The following is a 16,834-nucleotide window of genomic DNA, read 5'->3' as shown; positions in this document are numbered from 1 at the left end:
ATAAGTGGGAGGAAATCAGGCTCCAAATGCTTCACTCAGGTTCACATGCAATTTGTTTCAGTGTTTTGGGATGGGTGGATCAATTGTCACATTCTGCTGCTCCCTTTTCCATGTCCACTGTCTCCTCAGTGCAGTAATTTGTTTTCTAGCTTTGATAGTATCTACCATATTTTTCGCCCCATAGGACACACTTTTTCCCCTCCAAAAATGAAGGGGAAAAGTGTGTGCGTCCTATGGGGCGAATGCAGGCTTTCGCTGAAGCCTGGAGAGCGAGAGGCATTGGTGCGCACCGACCCCTCTCGCTCTCCAGGCTTCAGGAAGCTATCCGCAAGCCTTGCAAGCCCGGCGGGAGTTCCTGTGGGCTCATAAGGCTTGCTGGCAGCAGCCTGCAGCCCCGGCGAGTGTCTGCAAGCCTTGCGCGCCCGGCAGGAGCTCCCGCCGAGCGCGCAAGGCTTGGGGCGGCAGCCTGTTGCCCGAAGCACAGGGAGCCCTCCGGAGGGCTCCCCGTGCTTCGGGCGAGTGTCTGCAAGCCTTGCGCGCCCGGCAGGAGTTCCCGCCGAGCATGCAAGGCTTGGGGCGGCAGCCTGCCGCCTGAAGCACGGGGAGCCCTCCGGAGGGCTCCCCGTGCTTCGGGCGAGTGTCTGCAAGCCTTGCGCGCCCGGCAGGAGCTCCCGCCGGGCGCGCGAGGCTTGGGGCGGCAGCCTGCAGCTCAAAGCACGTGGAGCCCTCCGGAGGGTGCCCCGTGCTTCGGGCAGGCGTGTGCAAGGCTTGGGGCGGCAGCCGCGGCTGGGGAGGGGAATAATTTTTTTTATTCATTCCCCACTCCAAAAAATGAGGTGCGTCCTATGGGCCGGTGCGCCCTATAGGACGAAAAATACGGTATTTCTGATGCGCTCCTGAATGGAGGATTTTCCCTTCATAGTGCAGGGTGCTAGAAAAAAGACATTTCTGAAACTTGGCCCCTGAGTAAGATACCTTTGCAATGTGGAGAGGGCTTTATAGGCCTTATTCCTGTGGCTAACTTCAGGAAGACGTGTCTGAAAAGAATGAGAGCAAGTGCTACATCACCTTGGTGGAGGGGATGGAGGATCGAGAGACAGCTTCCCAAGGACTGGAAGGGTATGATGGTGTCAACCTAAAGGTCTGTCGAGGGGTTGGACTAGATCAGATGGAACTCCCTTCCACTAGACAGTTGGTGCCAAACACTTCAGAAACCAAGAGGAAGGGAGCACCTAGTCTCCAACACTCAAGGAAGCTCCATCAAACTATGTCTTGTGGTTCCTTTTCCTGTTGAGCATCTTGTGCGTATGTTTAGTGCTATCAGCCCATATAGATTTTTTTTCAATCTATATTCCTTATTGTCAATAAAATTTGTATGTGTGGCAGAAATGTATTGGTGGTGGAATTCCTAGTGGGTTCTTTTGGCAACTGCCTTTTAAGCTAAAAGGAATATTGGATACAGTCCATACCACATTTGTTGAAGATAAGGAAGAACCTATCAGAGCTGAGAGAGAGAGAAATCTGGATGGTTACTTTCCTGTTTGTACATTGTTCCAAAAGATAGTTAATCTGTTTGCCTGAAATCCATAGACAGCATGGCCACAGCCACTAGGCAGCCGAGCAGTTTAAACCCATGGGTCCACAGAGAAGATATTGTTCCTTAATTTCCTTATACTGCAATCCTTCACATCAGCGGCGAGGAACCTGTGACCCTCCAGATGTTTGGACTACAATTCACAATACAATCGGCTCAGAAGAACTTTTGGCAATGTGTAGCAGAGATGCGGGTTAAGATACTTATTTTTAATGTGACTGCAGATGTTGATGTCACTGACATTTCAGCCCTGCCCTTAAAGCCGATATTCGCAGGGCACCTTGCAGCAAACCCCACACTTAAGTTGTGACAAGGATATGTGTCCTCAGTTTCACCCGTGAAGCGTTGGAGAGTAAGATAGTGTGTCCCCAATGCATTTCAGGCCCAGTGACGCAATGTCGCAATCCAAAGTAACATCAGTGTTACATAAGGCAAGCCTGCCAAGGAATTCATGAAGTGTGAATCTACCAAAAAACACAAAAAAACCCTGGACCGTTTCTCTTAGTGAAATCCTTATGGATCTAATTGAAACCATCTGACAAAAGCCCTTCATCGTTAACGGAAACGCAGCACAACCAAAGAAAGGCCAGCAGGGGGAGAAAAGTTTCTCAATCGTTTGCAGACAACTTGGAGGGCAATGGGTATTTGGCAGGCAGCTGTGGATTCTCTGACTTCCACAGCCAAGTTGGGCAAAAGGTATCCTGTGTGCACATCTTTGCTGCATTGCAAATTGGGAGCAAGCTCTATTTCCTCTGGGGCCTGCTTTGAGCGACCCCGTATATATAGCCTTTGTCCCATGTTACTAATAGTATGGTTTCCTTGTATCATCCATTTCTTCCCACGGTCCTGCATTTTACACACATTTTATTTCTCTCTGGATCAACAAATGTTTGGTGAGGCTGTGGGAGCTAGATACTGTAGTTCCTTGGCACATGGAGGCAGTCTGATGCTTTGTCGCTCTCACAGAGTGGAAAGCGATGATTGAGAGGGATCTGGAAGGCAAGCAAATTGTTCTCTGTGTTTCCATCTCTCTTGAAACACACCTTTTCCATCTCAAGAAAAGATGTGCATGCCATGCCACTCCATCTGCCTGTCTCCTGAGGAAGACAATGACAGTTATTATGTATATGGACAGGGCTTTTTTCCAGCCGGAACGTGCCGGAACAGCACCTCTCAGCTGGGCCCCAGAAGTGGAGGAAGAGACCTGACCAGCTTCAGCAAAGCCCTGTTGTGCCTCCGGGTCACGAGGAGTACCCAAAGGCGATGTTCTCTATGGGCTCTAGAGAGGGTCTCCTCACAAGCTGGAGGCGCATCGGAGCTTTGCTGAGGCTCTTCAGCCCCCCCAGAAAATAGCAGATGCGTGGGAAAGCGGCGCCTCAACTGAGTAAGTCACCAGCTGGTCTGGCTCACGTGAGGCTTGTTAAGCTGCAGAAGGCTCACCTCACCTCAGCAGAACAGCCTCAACAAGCTTCTGGCTGGCAAGGAGACCTGACCCTCAGCCTGAAGAGATTCTCTTTGGGCTCTGGGGTGGGTCTTCTGAGGGAGCTGCGTTCTGGCAGCATTTTGTCTAGAAAAAAAGCACCACATACAGTCCTTTTCCTAAGTTCTCAAAACATGTCACCCATATTACCATCAACCAGGTTTAGATGCTCTAAACTAGTACCCTCAAACCTTTTCAAGACCCAGGACCCACTCTTAACTTAAACATGAGTTGGCGAACCCAGTTCTTAATCCTAGAAGCGACAGTAGCCACACCCCATGGCTTTGACTGGCTACTTAAACCAGGGGAGGGTGGCTACCCTCGAACCCCCAGTGAGTCAGGGCCTTCCCTTGCATGCGAATACAGGCTCTGGCGGATTGAGAGGACAAGGCCTAGTGGTCAAGAAGGCGGTTTGCACATACTGTCGAGGGAAATGGGGAGGGCAGATGGGGCTTGTCAACTCTGAATTTAAACCTCCGCTGTCTTGCAGCTGTAGTCATTCATGAGAAAGGCTTCGGGAGCAAATCCTGAGGGAAAATCTGTACCTGCTGCTTTGAAGGACATCTTTTTGAGAAGAAAAAGCTAAGGGGGAAATCCAGAGTGGAGTCCCTAAGATGGCTGGATGGTGTGTTGTGCACCTCCTTCCGGCAACTCCTTCAGTTAAGCTGATTGCTCTGCTCTCCTTTGGATTATACCAGTAGGCCGAGAGGGAGGCCCTGTTGTCCAGGCAGCCCAGGACCGCCATACACACTCTTCAGGCTTGTGCCCTGGGAGGTCACAAAGATGTTGCTAACACAGCAAAAACAATGCAGGAGGCAGCAGTTACGAGTTTCTGCAGCTACAGCAGGCACTGTGATTCTCCAGCAGTTCGACTTCACCCCCGGAAGTACACTCCATTGACTCTCAAGACAGACAGATGCCAGCAACCATATATTTGCATACGATCAGGCCATGACCCACTAGGGGTTGAAGACCAGTGCTCTAAAACCTTTCTGCATGGAGTGTCTCTTGGAGATGGCCTCATGGGGGGCAGTAGTACCTGATCCAGAAAGATAATACTGCCACATGGATCTTCCTGGTAGAGATCTTTCTCACAACTCCCCACCTGGAAGCAGCGCCTTATGATTTCCTCAGTGCAGCTCCATGGAGGAACTCTGTGCGGAGAGAACTGTACCATTGCTTCAACTGGGACACATTGTAAGGTAGGCCAGAATTATTGACCCTAACTCTACTAGAGATTGAGGGGGGGGTGGCAGAGGGGGCTGAGAATAAGCATTAACATGATCACACTAATCATTTCATGTGTTTATATGTTTACAAAAGCTGCATGTTCATAGGAAGTAATAGGATAGGGGAGTGCAACAGAGAAAAATGACAACGTTGGTAAAAGCACCTGTAACATAAAATCTTAGAGTCACAGAATTGTAGAGTTGGAAGGGGTCCTGAGTGTCATCTAGTCCAACCCCCAGCAATGCAGGAAACTCAGCTAAAGCATTCGTGACAGATGGCCATCCAACCCCTGCTTAAAAACCTCCAACATGTCAATAAATGGAGTTCCACAGGGCAGGGGCTGCTATGCTAAATGCTCAGTCCCTGGTAAACAGACTGATAGGTGCCTGTCAGTTGGTGCTCCTAAAAGTGAATGTACATAGTACCACTCAGAGAAGGTCAAGAGACTGGCTTCCACCACTCCACTTTTCCAGGACAATGAGGGGAAATAGTGAAATGAAACATGGGGGAAATACCTGGCATGGGCACACCCTTAATTTCACTCTATCTCTTTGGCTCATTTATCATACTCTGCAGTGACAGCTGCAAACCCTCCCTACCCCAGAATCCTACCCCTGTTTCCTTTACAAGACAGAGTAACTGTATTTTACCTCCCTTTGCTTCTCAACCAAATCTTATCATTGTGTGGTATTGGCGCTAAAGGGAAATGTTTTCCATTTGTTATCTCTCAGTGTTCCTTGCCGTTTCAATCTATTATTGTAAAGGCAGAGATTAGACTTTCTCTTGCGGCATTTTGTTTTCCTTTGCAGCTTTTTGAAGCTTATCGCTGAACCAATGCAATCCAAGTAATGGCAGCTCGAAGAGGCATTCCCTTCCCATCTGCGTCAAATTAAAAGTCTCGCTCATAATTAAATGAAACGAGAGAATCAAGGGAGCTCTGATCTTAGTCTTCTTAGAACCAGAATTCTCTGAAAGAGAAAATGGCAATTGAGCGGGGCATTTTCAGATCACACTAGCATAACGGGAGGCATTGTTACCATAATAACATTTTATAGTAATAATCCTTCAGAGCAATGTGGTAGAAGATGCTTTGTCTGAAGTGGGAGAAATTGAGGTTTCGGGAACTGTCAAAATAAAGGGAGAAATTATGCCGATTACTGTGCATATTTATTCAGAAATACGTCTCCGTGAGAGCAGCGGTGCTTACTCCCATGGAAGTGGGCATATGGTTTCAGCCTTAATAGGATATATCTTTTAAAATGTGCTTAACCTTATTGCTTCAATCTAGCCTGCTCAGACAGTAAGATCTCCTCCAGAGATTACCCTCTTACAAGAAGTCTTGTTTGGAAACATGATATGCAGCTAGGGACATAAAGTTTATTGTGGTATAAGCTTGATAAATTCCCAGTTTATTCATTTCAGTTTGTAAGTGAATTGAAATCAGAACAGTGACTGAATTCCAAGCTGTTTTAGCAAATAAAAAATGGTGGGGGAGAGATACAGACAGGCGGTTAAAGAGAGACCCTTCTTCCACTTCCCAGGTTAGCACCAGCATGAAATTCCTCATTTGAAGAACTGGAATTTTATATATATATATAATTATTTTATGTCCTGCATAAATTGACAGTGCAATCCAAACCCAAGATCCATCAGGATGACACTTTGGATTTGGCAGAAAGCTTTCCTGAGCGAGCCCACCTAAGTCCCTCACCAGCTCCACCTGGTACACCGGCTGAGACCCTACCTGCCGAAGCACTGTCTCACCAGTGTGGTACATGCACTGGTTATCTCCTGCTTGGTTTACTGCAATGCGCTCTATGTTGGGCTACCTTTGATGGTGACTCGGAAACTACCACTAATGCAGAATGTGGCAGCTAGACTGGTGACTGGAAGTGGCCGCCAGGATCATGTAACAACGGTCCTAAAGGATCTACACTGGCTCCCAGTGTACCCACATTGTACCTAATGTTACCTACCTTTGTGTCTACTTTCTCCCTAGCAAAGTCCTACAGTGTCAACATATTTCTTCCAGTTCTTTGGGGAGGGTATCACACCTGAAGAATTTGCCTCAAGCACTGCAATGCCCACCCAGGCCAGACTAGAACCTAGAATTACCTGCTATGGACTAGCAAAGTAAGGCTAGATAGGCCTGTGGTCTAATCCAGTTATGTTCTGCTGCAGCTCCTAAATAAAACTGCTCCAATGATCTGCAACCTACCATGATCAATATTTCTCTCTCTCAGATCTCGGGAGGTAGTCCCGTCCTCAATTACAAACTCTTGTCACATTGCAGTTTAAGTCTATTTCAATTCAGCCATGGCCCACAGAGAACAAATAGGCCTCAGCTGAGAGGAGATTTGCTCTGCTCAAATCCCATATAAATCAATGGGTCACATATTAATCAAGACTAACCCATGCCCCGTTGATTTCTCATTAAAGCTCTGTGGGTTTCATTTATTTCAATGATAAAAGCACAATTAAATCCCAATGGCTTGGTGCCCTTTTGTGGGGTCATCACATCTAGTTTCATTTAAGATCACTCAGATACTGGTTCTGCCACTGGCCATGTTGGCACCCTGTTCCTAAACACACTTGTTTCTAAGTTCATTCCACTGATTTCAGTTGAGCTTTCTTCCTAGTTAAGTGTGCATAAGGTTACTGCTTAGGAAACCCAATAGCCGCACCAAAAATACCTACAGATTGGATCTTCTGTTTAGGACACACTTCATACATCTATATGTTACTCTGCACTTTCTTTAAGCATTTTTTTCAGCTTACCCATTACAGCGACAGCTTATAGGTTTGCTATGGGCATTTTTAAAACAGAGCCACCAAATATATACTTCTCCTTCCTCCTGTTGCTCAGCGTTCCTTCACATGTGTGGCTTGACCCTAACGTGCCTGAACTGTACTCACACAACTGAATGTTACTGCATGGCATAATACAACAAAATTCCTTCTTTTCTTTTTTCCCTCTTTTCCCTTTCTCCTTTATGCCCCCTGCCCCATTCTTCTCTTGTGTTGACTTACATAAGAAAGTTTCAACAAAAATGGGCTGGGGAAGGATAGGGGTGAAGAGGGCAAGTTGAAGTGAAGCATGCAGTTCAGCCTTTGTAAAAATTCATAAAATTAATAAGTATTATTAATTTATTATTGTTTTATTTTAAAAAATATTCTGGACACAGAAATCTAGCACGTCTGGGGGAAATCTTTTCTCCCTCATATGACCCTTTTTCAATGTGCAATTTCTTTTGCATGAAATAATTTTTAATTGTGCATTTATGCTCCCAGTCCATAATGGCAGCACCCAGTCAGATATTTACTACCTCAAAGAGAAGTAGCTCTTTAAATGTTTTCCAACATACAATAAATGTGAGAGGAACCCAGCGTCATAGAGTCCTACCCTGCTGTGATGTCATTTTGGCCACACAATACACAATCAGCTGCCCCAAGCCAACAGGGTGCCTTGGAAGGTCTACACATGTCCCCTGAGATGTTATTCAGCAAAAACAAGGGCCGCCTAAACAGTTAGATCAATGTAACTGAATAGAAAATATATTTTACAAAGTGGCAATATATGTAAACTGTAATCAGAGAGCCACTGGTCAGCACAAGGAATCCAAAAATGACTTAACATTTCAAGAAATGTCTTCTTCAGTTAAACCAAGGCCCATCAAATTCCTCTAGCATTCTTTCTCCAGAAGAAGACATCAAAATGTCTCTTTAAAGTTAGCAGTACTAGATTTATTACTTTTAATTGTTGCAAGCTGTCTGGAGAGAGGTTCATGGGCACTATAATGGCAGGCTAGACACTTATAAACAAACAAACAAATATGGCCATTTCCTCTGCTTCTCCCCCGTTTAGCATTTGGAAATCAGAAAAATGTTGCCTCTGTATAAGGGTGTTCTGTTTTCAGCTGTCATAGCTAGTAGTCCCAGTCTTTTAAGTGTTCCTTTCTACATAGCAAAATGTCACTGGCCAGAGGCACAGAGGATAAGCATAATGCAACTAGGATTTTGACATGTCCATTGGAATCTGCCTGGACTGAGGAGGAGAAGTATGCAGTCATATCCATCACCTATTCCCATTCCAGTCAGGAATTGTGGGCTTTATTGCAGCAGAAGGAAACAATCAGAAGTCATGCCTACTTTTCAGTTGTCCCACACCAAGCATAGGGAAGCATTCTTCTTTGGAGCCGCTTGGCTCAGTTTTCAAGCAAGATTATGCTGAATGAGGCATCTTGATTCTTTTCTAAGAGGGTGAGAGTGTGATTGTGCATAGGGCCAGTCCAAGAGAATTGACTCCCTGGGATGGAACAGAAAATGGCGCCCCCCACCACAAGCCAAGGCACGTAGCACCAAGGTTGGCAAAGTTATTTTGGCTCTCCTGAGACAGAAAATCATGCAAGCACATCTCTGTGTGAGTAAAAATGCAACAATGGTAAATTAAATAGCTAACAATTTGCTTTCCTTTCATGACAGCCATTCCAGGCAGCTGATTTTGGCTATGTGACTTTGTCTAACGGTAGAGCTGGCCCAGCTTATGCATTTTCAATTGAGACAGAGCAGGTGGAGCATTGCATGATGGGCTCTCTCATTTTGTAGGTGAAGGAAGTGTTAATGTTAATGCAAGTGTGTGTGTGTGTGTGTGTGTGTGTGCGCCTGCCAGATTCAGCTGGACAATTGTGCTAGTGAAAGCCATTGCAATGAGCCCTGCTAACACAATGGGGCTTTCCCTGTCCCCACTTTCACTCCCTCTATCAGCTGGGGGGGACAGTCAGGAGAACCCCCAGAACAGCACAGGGAGGAGATTGCTCTGTCTGACAGCAGAATTGCTTGCATTGATGGAGCTATCATAATAATATGACGTTGACTTCCTCCCAAACAAAAGAAACGGAATAGCCCCCCCATCTAGTGAAGCAGTTGATAATATATTTTCACCCCACACTGCTCACACATGCCACCTCGCGGTATCTCCCTCTACTCAGGGTGGCAGCAGCAATCCCCAAGGATCAGAAAATGCAGCCAAATAGAGATGACAGGAAGGGGAGCTCGGAGGGTGCCAGGAGCAGTGCAAAGAAAGGACACAGTGGAAAGTATGAGTAGGACGTAGACAGGTGGGGAAATCCTCACTGGCTGCATACTCATCTAAGGTGCAAAATGTCACACCTAATCTCACTCCTCTCCATTTTATTGCTTTCCAACAACTGGCTTTGAACCAGAAGTGGAGAGCTCTCCGTCCTGACCTCACAAATGTTGACTGATTTCAGCTCGAAGAAATCCCCTGATCCTAAACATGGCTGTTTCAAAAGTCAACAATCACATTTTATTTAAATCAGCATCACTCATCTTTCTGATCTCTGGCAAACATATCACTGTTAGCTAATGTTTGGCTCTGAGGTGGCATGATTAATAGCTTTTTGGTGGGGGGAGAGAGGTAACCATGCTGAGAAGTGTGTGTGTGTAAAAGAGAGATATGGAAATGAAAACAAGATGGAAGAGGTCAAAGGGTGCAGAGTTCATCTACTCCAGAATAAGCTTTCCTTGCTCTGTTACAGATTTCTTCAACTAACGCATTCTCCACAGTCTCTTCCTTGCCACTTTGCAATATATGCAGAAGGCAATCCTAAATCCCAAGGGCTTAAAAAAAAAGGCATGCTATCTCATTGGATTTCTTGTGAAATGTACCATTTGGAAATGTAAGCCAAAGTATAAAAATAGGCTTGGGTGAAGGACTCATTTGCATACGCGTGTACAGTAGATTGCTTGATCTTTCATTACTTGATTACTTAACACTTGATGAATCTCGGCTGAATGTCTGAAGTAAAATGTGTTTAAGCGACACTGGGTGAAACAAAAGCTGTGTCTCTGGTGTTTAATTTGCGGTGTCTCATCCACACATGTAAATCTTAACTTGATAGACCATCATACATTGAGTGCCGGCTGCATGTGTGAATCAAGCTTTGGACTTGAAGGCAAGGAATGTACATATGTAGGAGAAACTGCCTTGGAGAAACTGTCAGAGCTATAAGGAACAATGGGGATGGCAAATGATGGAGTGAGCCCCTCATTATTACCTCTAAGAAACATATACTGTAGGTGGGGAATGTTTGAACTTCACCTCTATTCTGAAGTGACACATTAGAAAGGCAATCTTGTATTATTGTGAAAGAATGGGTGGAAAAGTGATTTGGGGAAATTGACACATCAGTGATGTTTTGAAAATGTAAAGGCAAGACAGAATAGGTTGGCATTAAGTAACTTTCCTTTTTTAGAAATAAATTCAGAGATGACAATTCGACAAGTGCCATTTTTGTTGTTGTTATATTGGCATTATTTATTTTTAAGGGTATCTTCAAGTAATGCCGTTAATTTTTTAAGATGTATGTTTGTATTTTTGTCATCTGAGGCAGTGTTATAGCAAAATAATATTGTTATTCCTGGCAGTATTTGGGGGAAGGGGGTAGCTTGTATTTAAAAACAAAAAAATTAAAAGAGCATTAAAAGATGTCTATTGCCTGTTTTAGAATGTTAGCATTTTATGTTCTCCATTTCATATTGTTCTTTATAGTAAGAGAATAAAATACACCTTTTAGGATAATTGCAATAAACACATGTAATCCATACCTTCTTAATTGATTCCATGTGATCACTTATTTTGCTTATTTGCTTGGCACACATTTTCCCAAAAAAGGGCCTTGTGAAACATTTGGTTTTTGTTGGTTTCTAAATTAATCTTTCCCAGTGCATTAAGATTGCATGTACATAAATAAAGCAACATGAAGCAAAGTGACACAACCAGGGTCACACAGAAAGTTAGTGGAAGAGAAGGCATAGACTTTCCTTTAACTCATTTCTGTTACCCAATCTGCTAAGCCATGGCTTGCAAATGACAGTTGTCGTCATCATTCTTTGTCCTGTATCTGGGGACTGAAAAGGCATAGAAAGTTCAGAAGTGTGGTGGCTGTCAATGGGTCATTGTTCCATGCCTTCCCTGTAATTCATTGTGCTCCGAGATGGTGTGACACAAGATTTATCGGATCTCTCCAGGAAACAAGGCAGCCCTTCTTCATCCCAGCAGAAACATGCTTTTCATGGTTTCATTTCAATCAAGACACTCCAGCTAGCGAAATATTTCAAATTGCTTGGTGTACATGCACCAAATGCTCTGGGAGAGAGAAAGAGTGGCAGGAACAGGAGTGGAAGCCAAAATAGACTGGGAAGGAGCTGGTCAGTGCCGACTGCCTTGGGAAGAAAATAAAATACAGTATGAGTTTTGTGGGAGTCTTTGCAACATAATTTTTGCAAAGGGGTGGGCCATAGCTCAGTGTTAGAGCTTACAGCCTGGTTCCCCTGTTGAACTGTTGAACATACACATGTGGCATCAGACCCATGGGTTTTGTTAATGAGATCACATCAGTACTTAATTTTGCCCCGATTCATGCACCAACCAGCAGACCTTCCCTTGTTTCAAAATAGCCACTTTTCTTGCACACTTCTGGGTCATGTCTGAAGAAGAAAGATGAGTATATACCCCATGGGAGAGGTGTATGCACTGAAAGACTGCAATCTCCTTGTAGGGGACAGACATGCCTTCCCCCTTTTGTATGTGAGGCACTCATCCAGCCTCCTCCACCACTGTTGGGAAATGTCCAAAGCTTAGCTATGAAAACCACTCTTTGGCCTTGGGCAAGTCACTGTCCCTCAGCCAAACCTACAAGATAGTTGTGTGAGGATAAAGTGTGGTAACCAACCTCATGTGGAACAATAGATTACATACATCGGCTGCTGAAAATGTGTCAAGTTCCTTCTTCCCCTTGGTATGAACATTACAGTGTGTGTTTCTTCCCCTCTCACTCTGCATCATTGGCTCTTGCTAGGGTGATAGGCACATCTCAACTGCATCAGGAGATGGAGAAAATGAAGAAAACATTGTACAGTGGAAGGACTGCCATTTTCAGCAGTATCAGTTTGGGTAATGTGTATATCACCCTATGCTAAGGGGGTTTTTGGGTGGGGGAGGGGAGAATATTGAAAATAAATGTTTGTTTTTATCTAATGCAATGATTATCATAAGTGATTATCCCTGAATTTGAAAACTGGGCAAATTCTCCAGCTGGTGTCGAATGAAGAAAGGCGCATCTACTTCCTTGCACAAAGAGTGATGGAAATAATTTCAGGAGCAAGTTCCAACTGTCACACAAGAACCAGGGCAGAGAGTGGTTGTTGGAGAACAAACTGATGAGAGAGGAATGAGCATGTTATCCTGGTATGGCAGGGAGTAAACAAACAAAGCCATTTGCTTCCCACTTTTGACTGATGAGAGCATCATGTCAAGGCAATCACACCTTTTGCAGAGTGATGATGATCAATCACACAGGTCCCCTCTCTGTTTTTGAGCATCAAACTGCAAGAATTAGAAACCAGTAAGGGAAAGTGGAGATACTGGTGCCTGCACCTGAGAAGAGTCTTCAGGCTGATTAGGATGATGATCAGACCTGCTGTCAAATCCCTACACATGCCTCCTTGAAGAAGCAAATCCAACCAAGTGCAATGGGTGTGGGAGTTTTTGCAGTCAAACCGAACAATGCCTATCTATGCTAGTTAGTAAATGAAGGGGTTAAGGGCCACAGCGTTGTAAATTGCTAGAGATTCTAAATTGCCCAGTGGCTTCACAATACGGTGACTAACACATTTAATAAATAATACTTCTTAGCACTCCTTTCCCTCTCTTTTTTGTCATCTTTAATAATTCTACTAGAAAGTTCCCCAGATTCGACAAAAAGGATCTATTATCAACAAGCACAGAAACACACCTATTAATTTCCTGCATTGCAGGGGGTTGGACTAGATTACCCTTGGGGTCCCTTTCAACTCCACAATTATATGATTCTAATTTATGTGCATTTGTACCATCAGCTGTAAATATACAAATGAGCTGAATTCTAGAGCAGCGTAAAACTGCAGAAGAAGTTTTTAAATCTCAGCATTTCACAGAGCTAATAATGATCCTAACAGTTGAAATCCATCCTGAATCAACATGGCAAAAAACAAACAGAAAAAAACCAGAAAAAGTGGACTCTGTGCAGTGTTTCTCATTGAAAATATGTTTCAAAGCTTAAGCTAGTGGTAAATTGGAACTTCAAGGCTTGGACAGACACTTAAAAACCACTAGCAACTACATGGCCAAGCAAACCCCAAAGATCTTAAAGCTCTCTGGCCGCTGTTTAAAGTTTTGGTTTTCATTACCTTAAGCTTAACGATGTTCATTCTGAACATCTTGGCACACTATAGAGAGATTTTTACTTTAACCGCCACAATTCACTCCATCCGCTGGAAAGGGAGCAAACATTATTTTTGTTCTCTTCGAACATCCAGTGTATAAACATGGAAAGAATAAACTTACAAATAGAGGCAACTGGGTGAGGTCCAAAAGGCAACCAAGTTTAAAGTTTCATTCTTGTAAGAATTTTGTTTTATTTTTAAAAGCAAGTGTGAGAAAATAAATCACAAGCTTGTGTAGAATCCTTCACCATTCCGGCAACACAGCCAGTCATTCCAAATGGTCTAGTTCCAAGAATGGATAAACTTGGAGACACATCATTCCAGCATAAAAAAGAGCAGGATACTGGGGGAGGTGAAAAAAATGTATATATTTCAATGGAAGAAACAAGGTGTCAGTTAGGAATGACAACCCAGTGATCTTTGCCAATCAGCCAGTCCTTTATTGTTCCAACCAGTAAAACCACGTTCAGGTAACCAGATCTGAAATGCCAGGAATCTCCAGATTCTGTCTTTACTCCACCAATGCACTTGAAAGTAAAATTGGTAACTGTGGCACCAGTCATCCTGGCATGAGGGTTGCCAGATCTTCTAAGGCTCAAACTTGAGTTTTTTGGGAGCTTGAGGATGCCACCTGTTGGTGCATTAGGTGCAACATAGCAGCATGGGAATCTTTAAAATGCAATCTCAAGTCTCTTCCATGAGCACCACTGAAAGATGACTGTTCATCTTCCCACTCATTTTCAGAATCAATTTATTACATTTATCAGTACCTACCTCTCAGTAATAGGATTATTAACAGGGTTATATATAGCTCTGATAGTGAACATCACGTACGCTGAATAAAATATGCTTGGGACAACAGGATAGGCTCCAAATACAAGCCTCCACCAGGGTTGCTCTTTCATCTGCCCCAGCTGCAATAAAACACCTCTCTCCCATATTGGTTACTACAGCCACAGCAGGCGCTGTAACTCTCCATTGGTTTGACTTTACCTCCAATGGTGGACTCTTCCATTGTCTCTTTATTCAGGCTGATGCCAAAAACTCTGATGGTGAGGCCCAATACATTGTTCTGGGGCTGACTGTAATTTGCAGAACACCAATGCAGTGTGCGTGTATACTGAAATGTGAAATGTTAAGCAACCAGTTGCTTCACGTTTTGGGTCAAAATGGCAGCTTTGTGAGTCCTAAAACATGTGCATAGGTCACCAGACTGGCAGGCTCTCCAAGTATCCCTGTTTTCCAGGGATACTCCCGAATTTACAGAAGCCATCTCTGTTTCTGATTTGATCCTGGAATGTACTGCTTTTCCTTAGGATGTCCCTATTTTCATCAGAGAAATGTTGGAGGGTATGGAGTTATGCAACCCATCAGCCAAGGAAATAAATAACTATACAACCTTTAGAAGATATATAAAGGCATCCCTCTATAGAGAAGTTTTTTTTTAATGTTTAATGTTTTATTATGTTTTTATATATGCTGGAAGCTGCCCAGAGTGGCCAGGGCAACAGATGGCCAGAGTGGTGGTGGTGTTGTTGTTATTAAAGAGGATGCCCCTGTTTTCACTGGAGAAATGTTGGAGGGTATGGACTGGGTGTGGCTGTTACCTTTGCACAAAAGGCTCAGCTACATAACAGCCAAAGGTTTCTACATGTACATCTCTCTATCCAGGGACTCAGCTATATTAGTCCAAAACAATGTTTTGGCTGTATTATAAATATGCAACACCAGATGGTACCGGAGAGCAAAAAAAAAATCTATGTGATTTTTACATGATTTTTTTTTAATGTTGTTATAACAATTTAATTTCTGACTTATTTATAGCGTTTGCCCCCCTGTTGTTGGCTATTTGCAGTATGGTAGTGCTGCAGAGAGCTTGCTGGGGAGACCATGCATTAAAAAGGGACTCAAAAATAACTTAAACAAGGTTTTAATAAGAAAAACAAAGACTCCTTATACACTAAATACATCCACAACAAACCAGACACAACCACCAACCCATCCCCCAGGGTAATGGGAGAGCTAGGTGCTGCTCCTTATATACTACACCCAATTGCTGACACAGCTTAATCAATACAACTCAGCAGCACCTGCTATGTTTCACAGCTGTAAAGCTGGGTCTCATTATACTGCTCTGGCCCTTGCTCTGGCCCCTTGAAGACATACACATCGGGTGGAACAATAATGAACCTTTACATTTAAAGAAACCATTCAACACCTGTGTGTAGATCCACCCCAGTTAAGCAAACACATTATTACAGTTGAAGGAAGCTTGCCAGTCTGAAAAAAAAACACCTGGAAAATCCTGAGGGACGCAGAGAGACAGGCCCAGAGAGCCATTCTTGGACGGGACCTGTGGCTTCCCATCCCTGAGATAAACCCTTGGTATGATCCAGTGGCACTTTGCAGCTTGTAATATTTAATGCCCAGAGAGTTATAAGCAGGAGATTGCCTACCAAGCAAGGCAAATCGCTGCAGCTGGAGGGTCAGCTGAAGGAGGCTCAAGAGCTGCCACAAGGTCTGCAAAGTCTGCATGAGCCCAGAACCAGGAGGGGGGCTTGTAAAGAGCTATTTATATTCCTTGTTTTAGCCTCTCGTGGCAGTTGTAAAGTGAATACACAGGCATATTTATGACAAGCATGTGGAGCAGCCCTGGAACTTGATACTCTATAGTTTCTGCACAGTTTGATGTCAGATGTCAAAGCAATTTTGCGAGACTGTCCGGAATGCAAGAGGTAGCAGGATTTGTGCAGAGTTTCCCGAGTGATTGGGTACAACCCTTCCTCACAGCTTGATGCTCAGCAATTTTGCTGGAATCACAATCAGGTTGCTTTATTGGAATGCATTCAAAGTATGGTTGTAGTTTATAAACAGCATCATTCACAGGCTGTTGATTTTTAAAATAAAATATATAAGCTTTATATGCAAAGTGCACCCCTATATATATTTTTACAATGTAATTCAATGGCACTGCAGTAAATCAAATACCCAAGTCCTTCTTGTAGTGAGGCTTATGTTGTATTTTGCCAATAATAAACAAAGGTGTCCATTTCAGAACAAAATTGTGATATTTGTGCTTTCTTTCCCTCCTTTGTAAATTTTGACATCATGGTATACTGATTAAATTTAGTCTCCCATTCAACCGTTGACAGAACCAGTGTTACGAATGAACATAGGAAACCGCCATATAGCTAGTTAGTTGTTTGCTCCATTTGGCTCACCTGGGGTAGCAAAACATGGTGCCC

Source organism: Podarcis erhardii (genome assembly GCF_964252035.2).
Source record: "Podarcis erhardii genome assembly, chromosome: 5".
NCBI classification, from domain to species: domain Eukaryota; kingdom Metazoa; phylum Chordata; class Lepidosauria; order Squamata; family Lacertidae; genus Podarcis; species Podarcis erhardii.
This window is presented reverse-complemented; position numbering follows the sequence as displayed.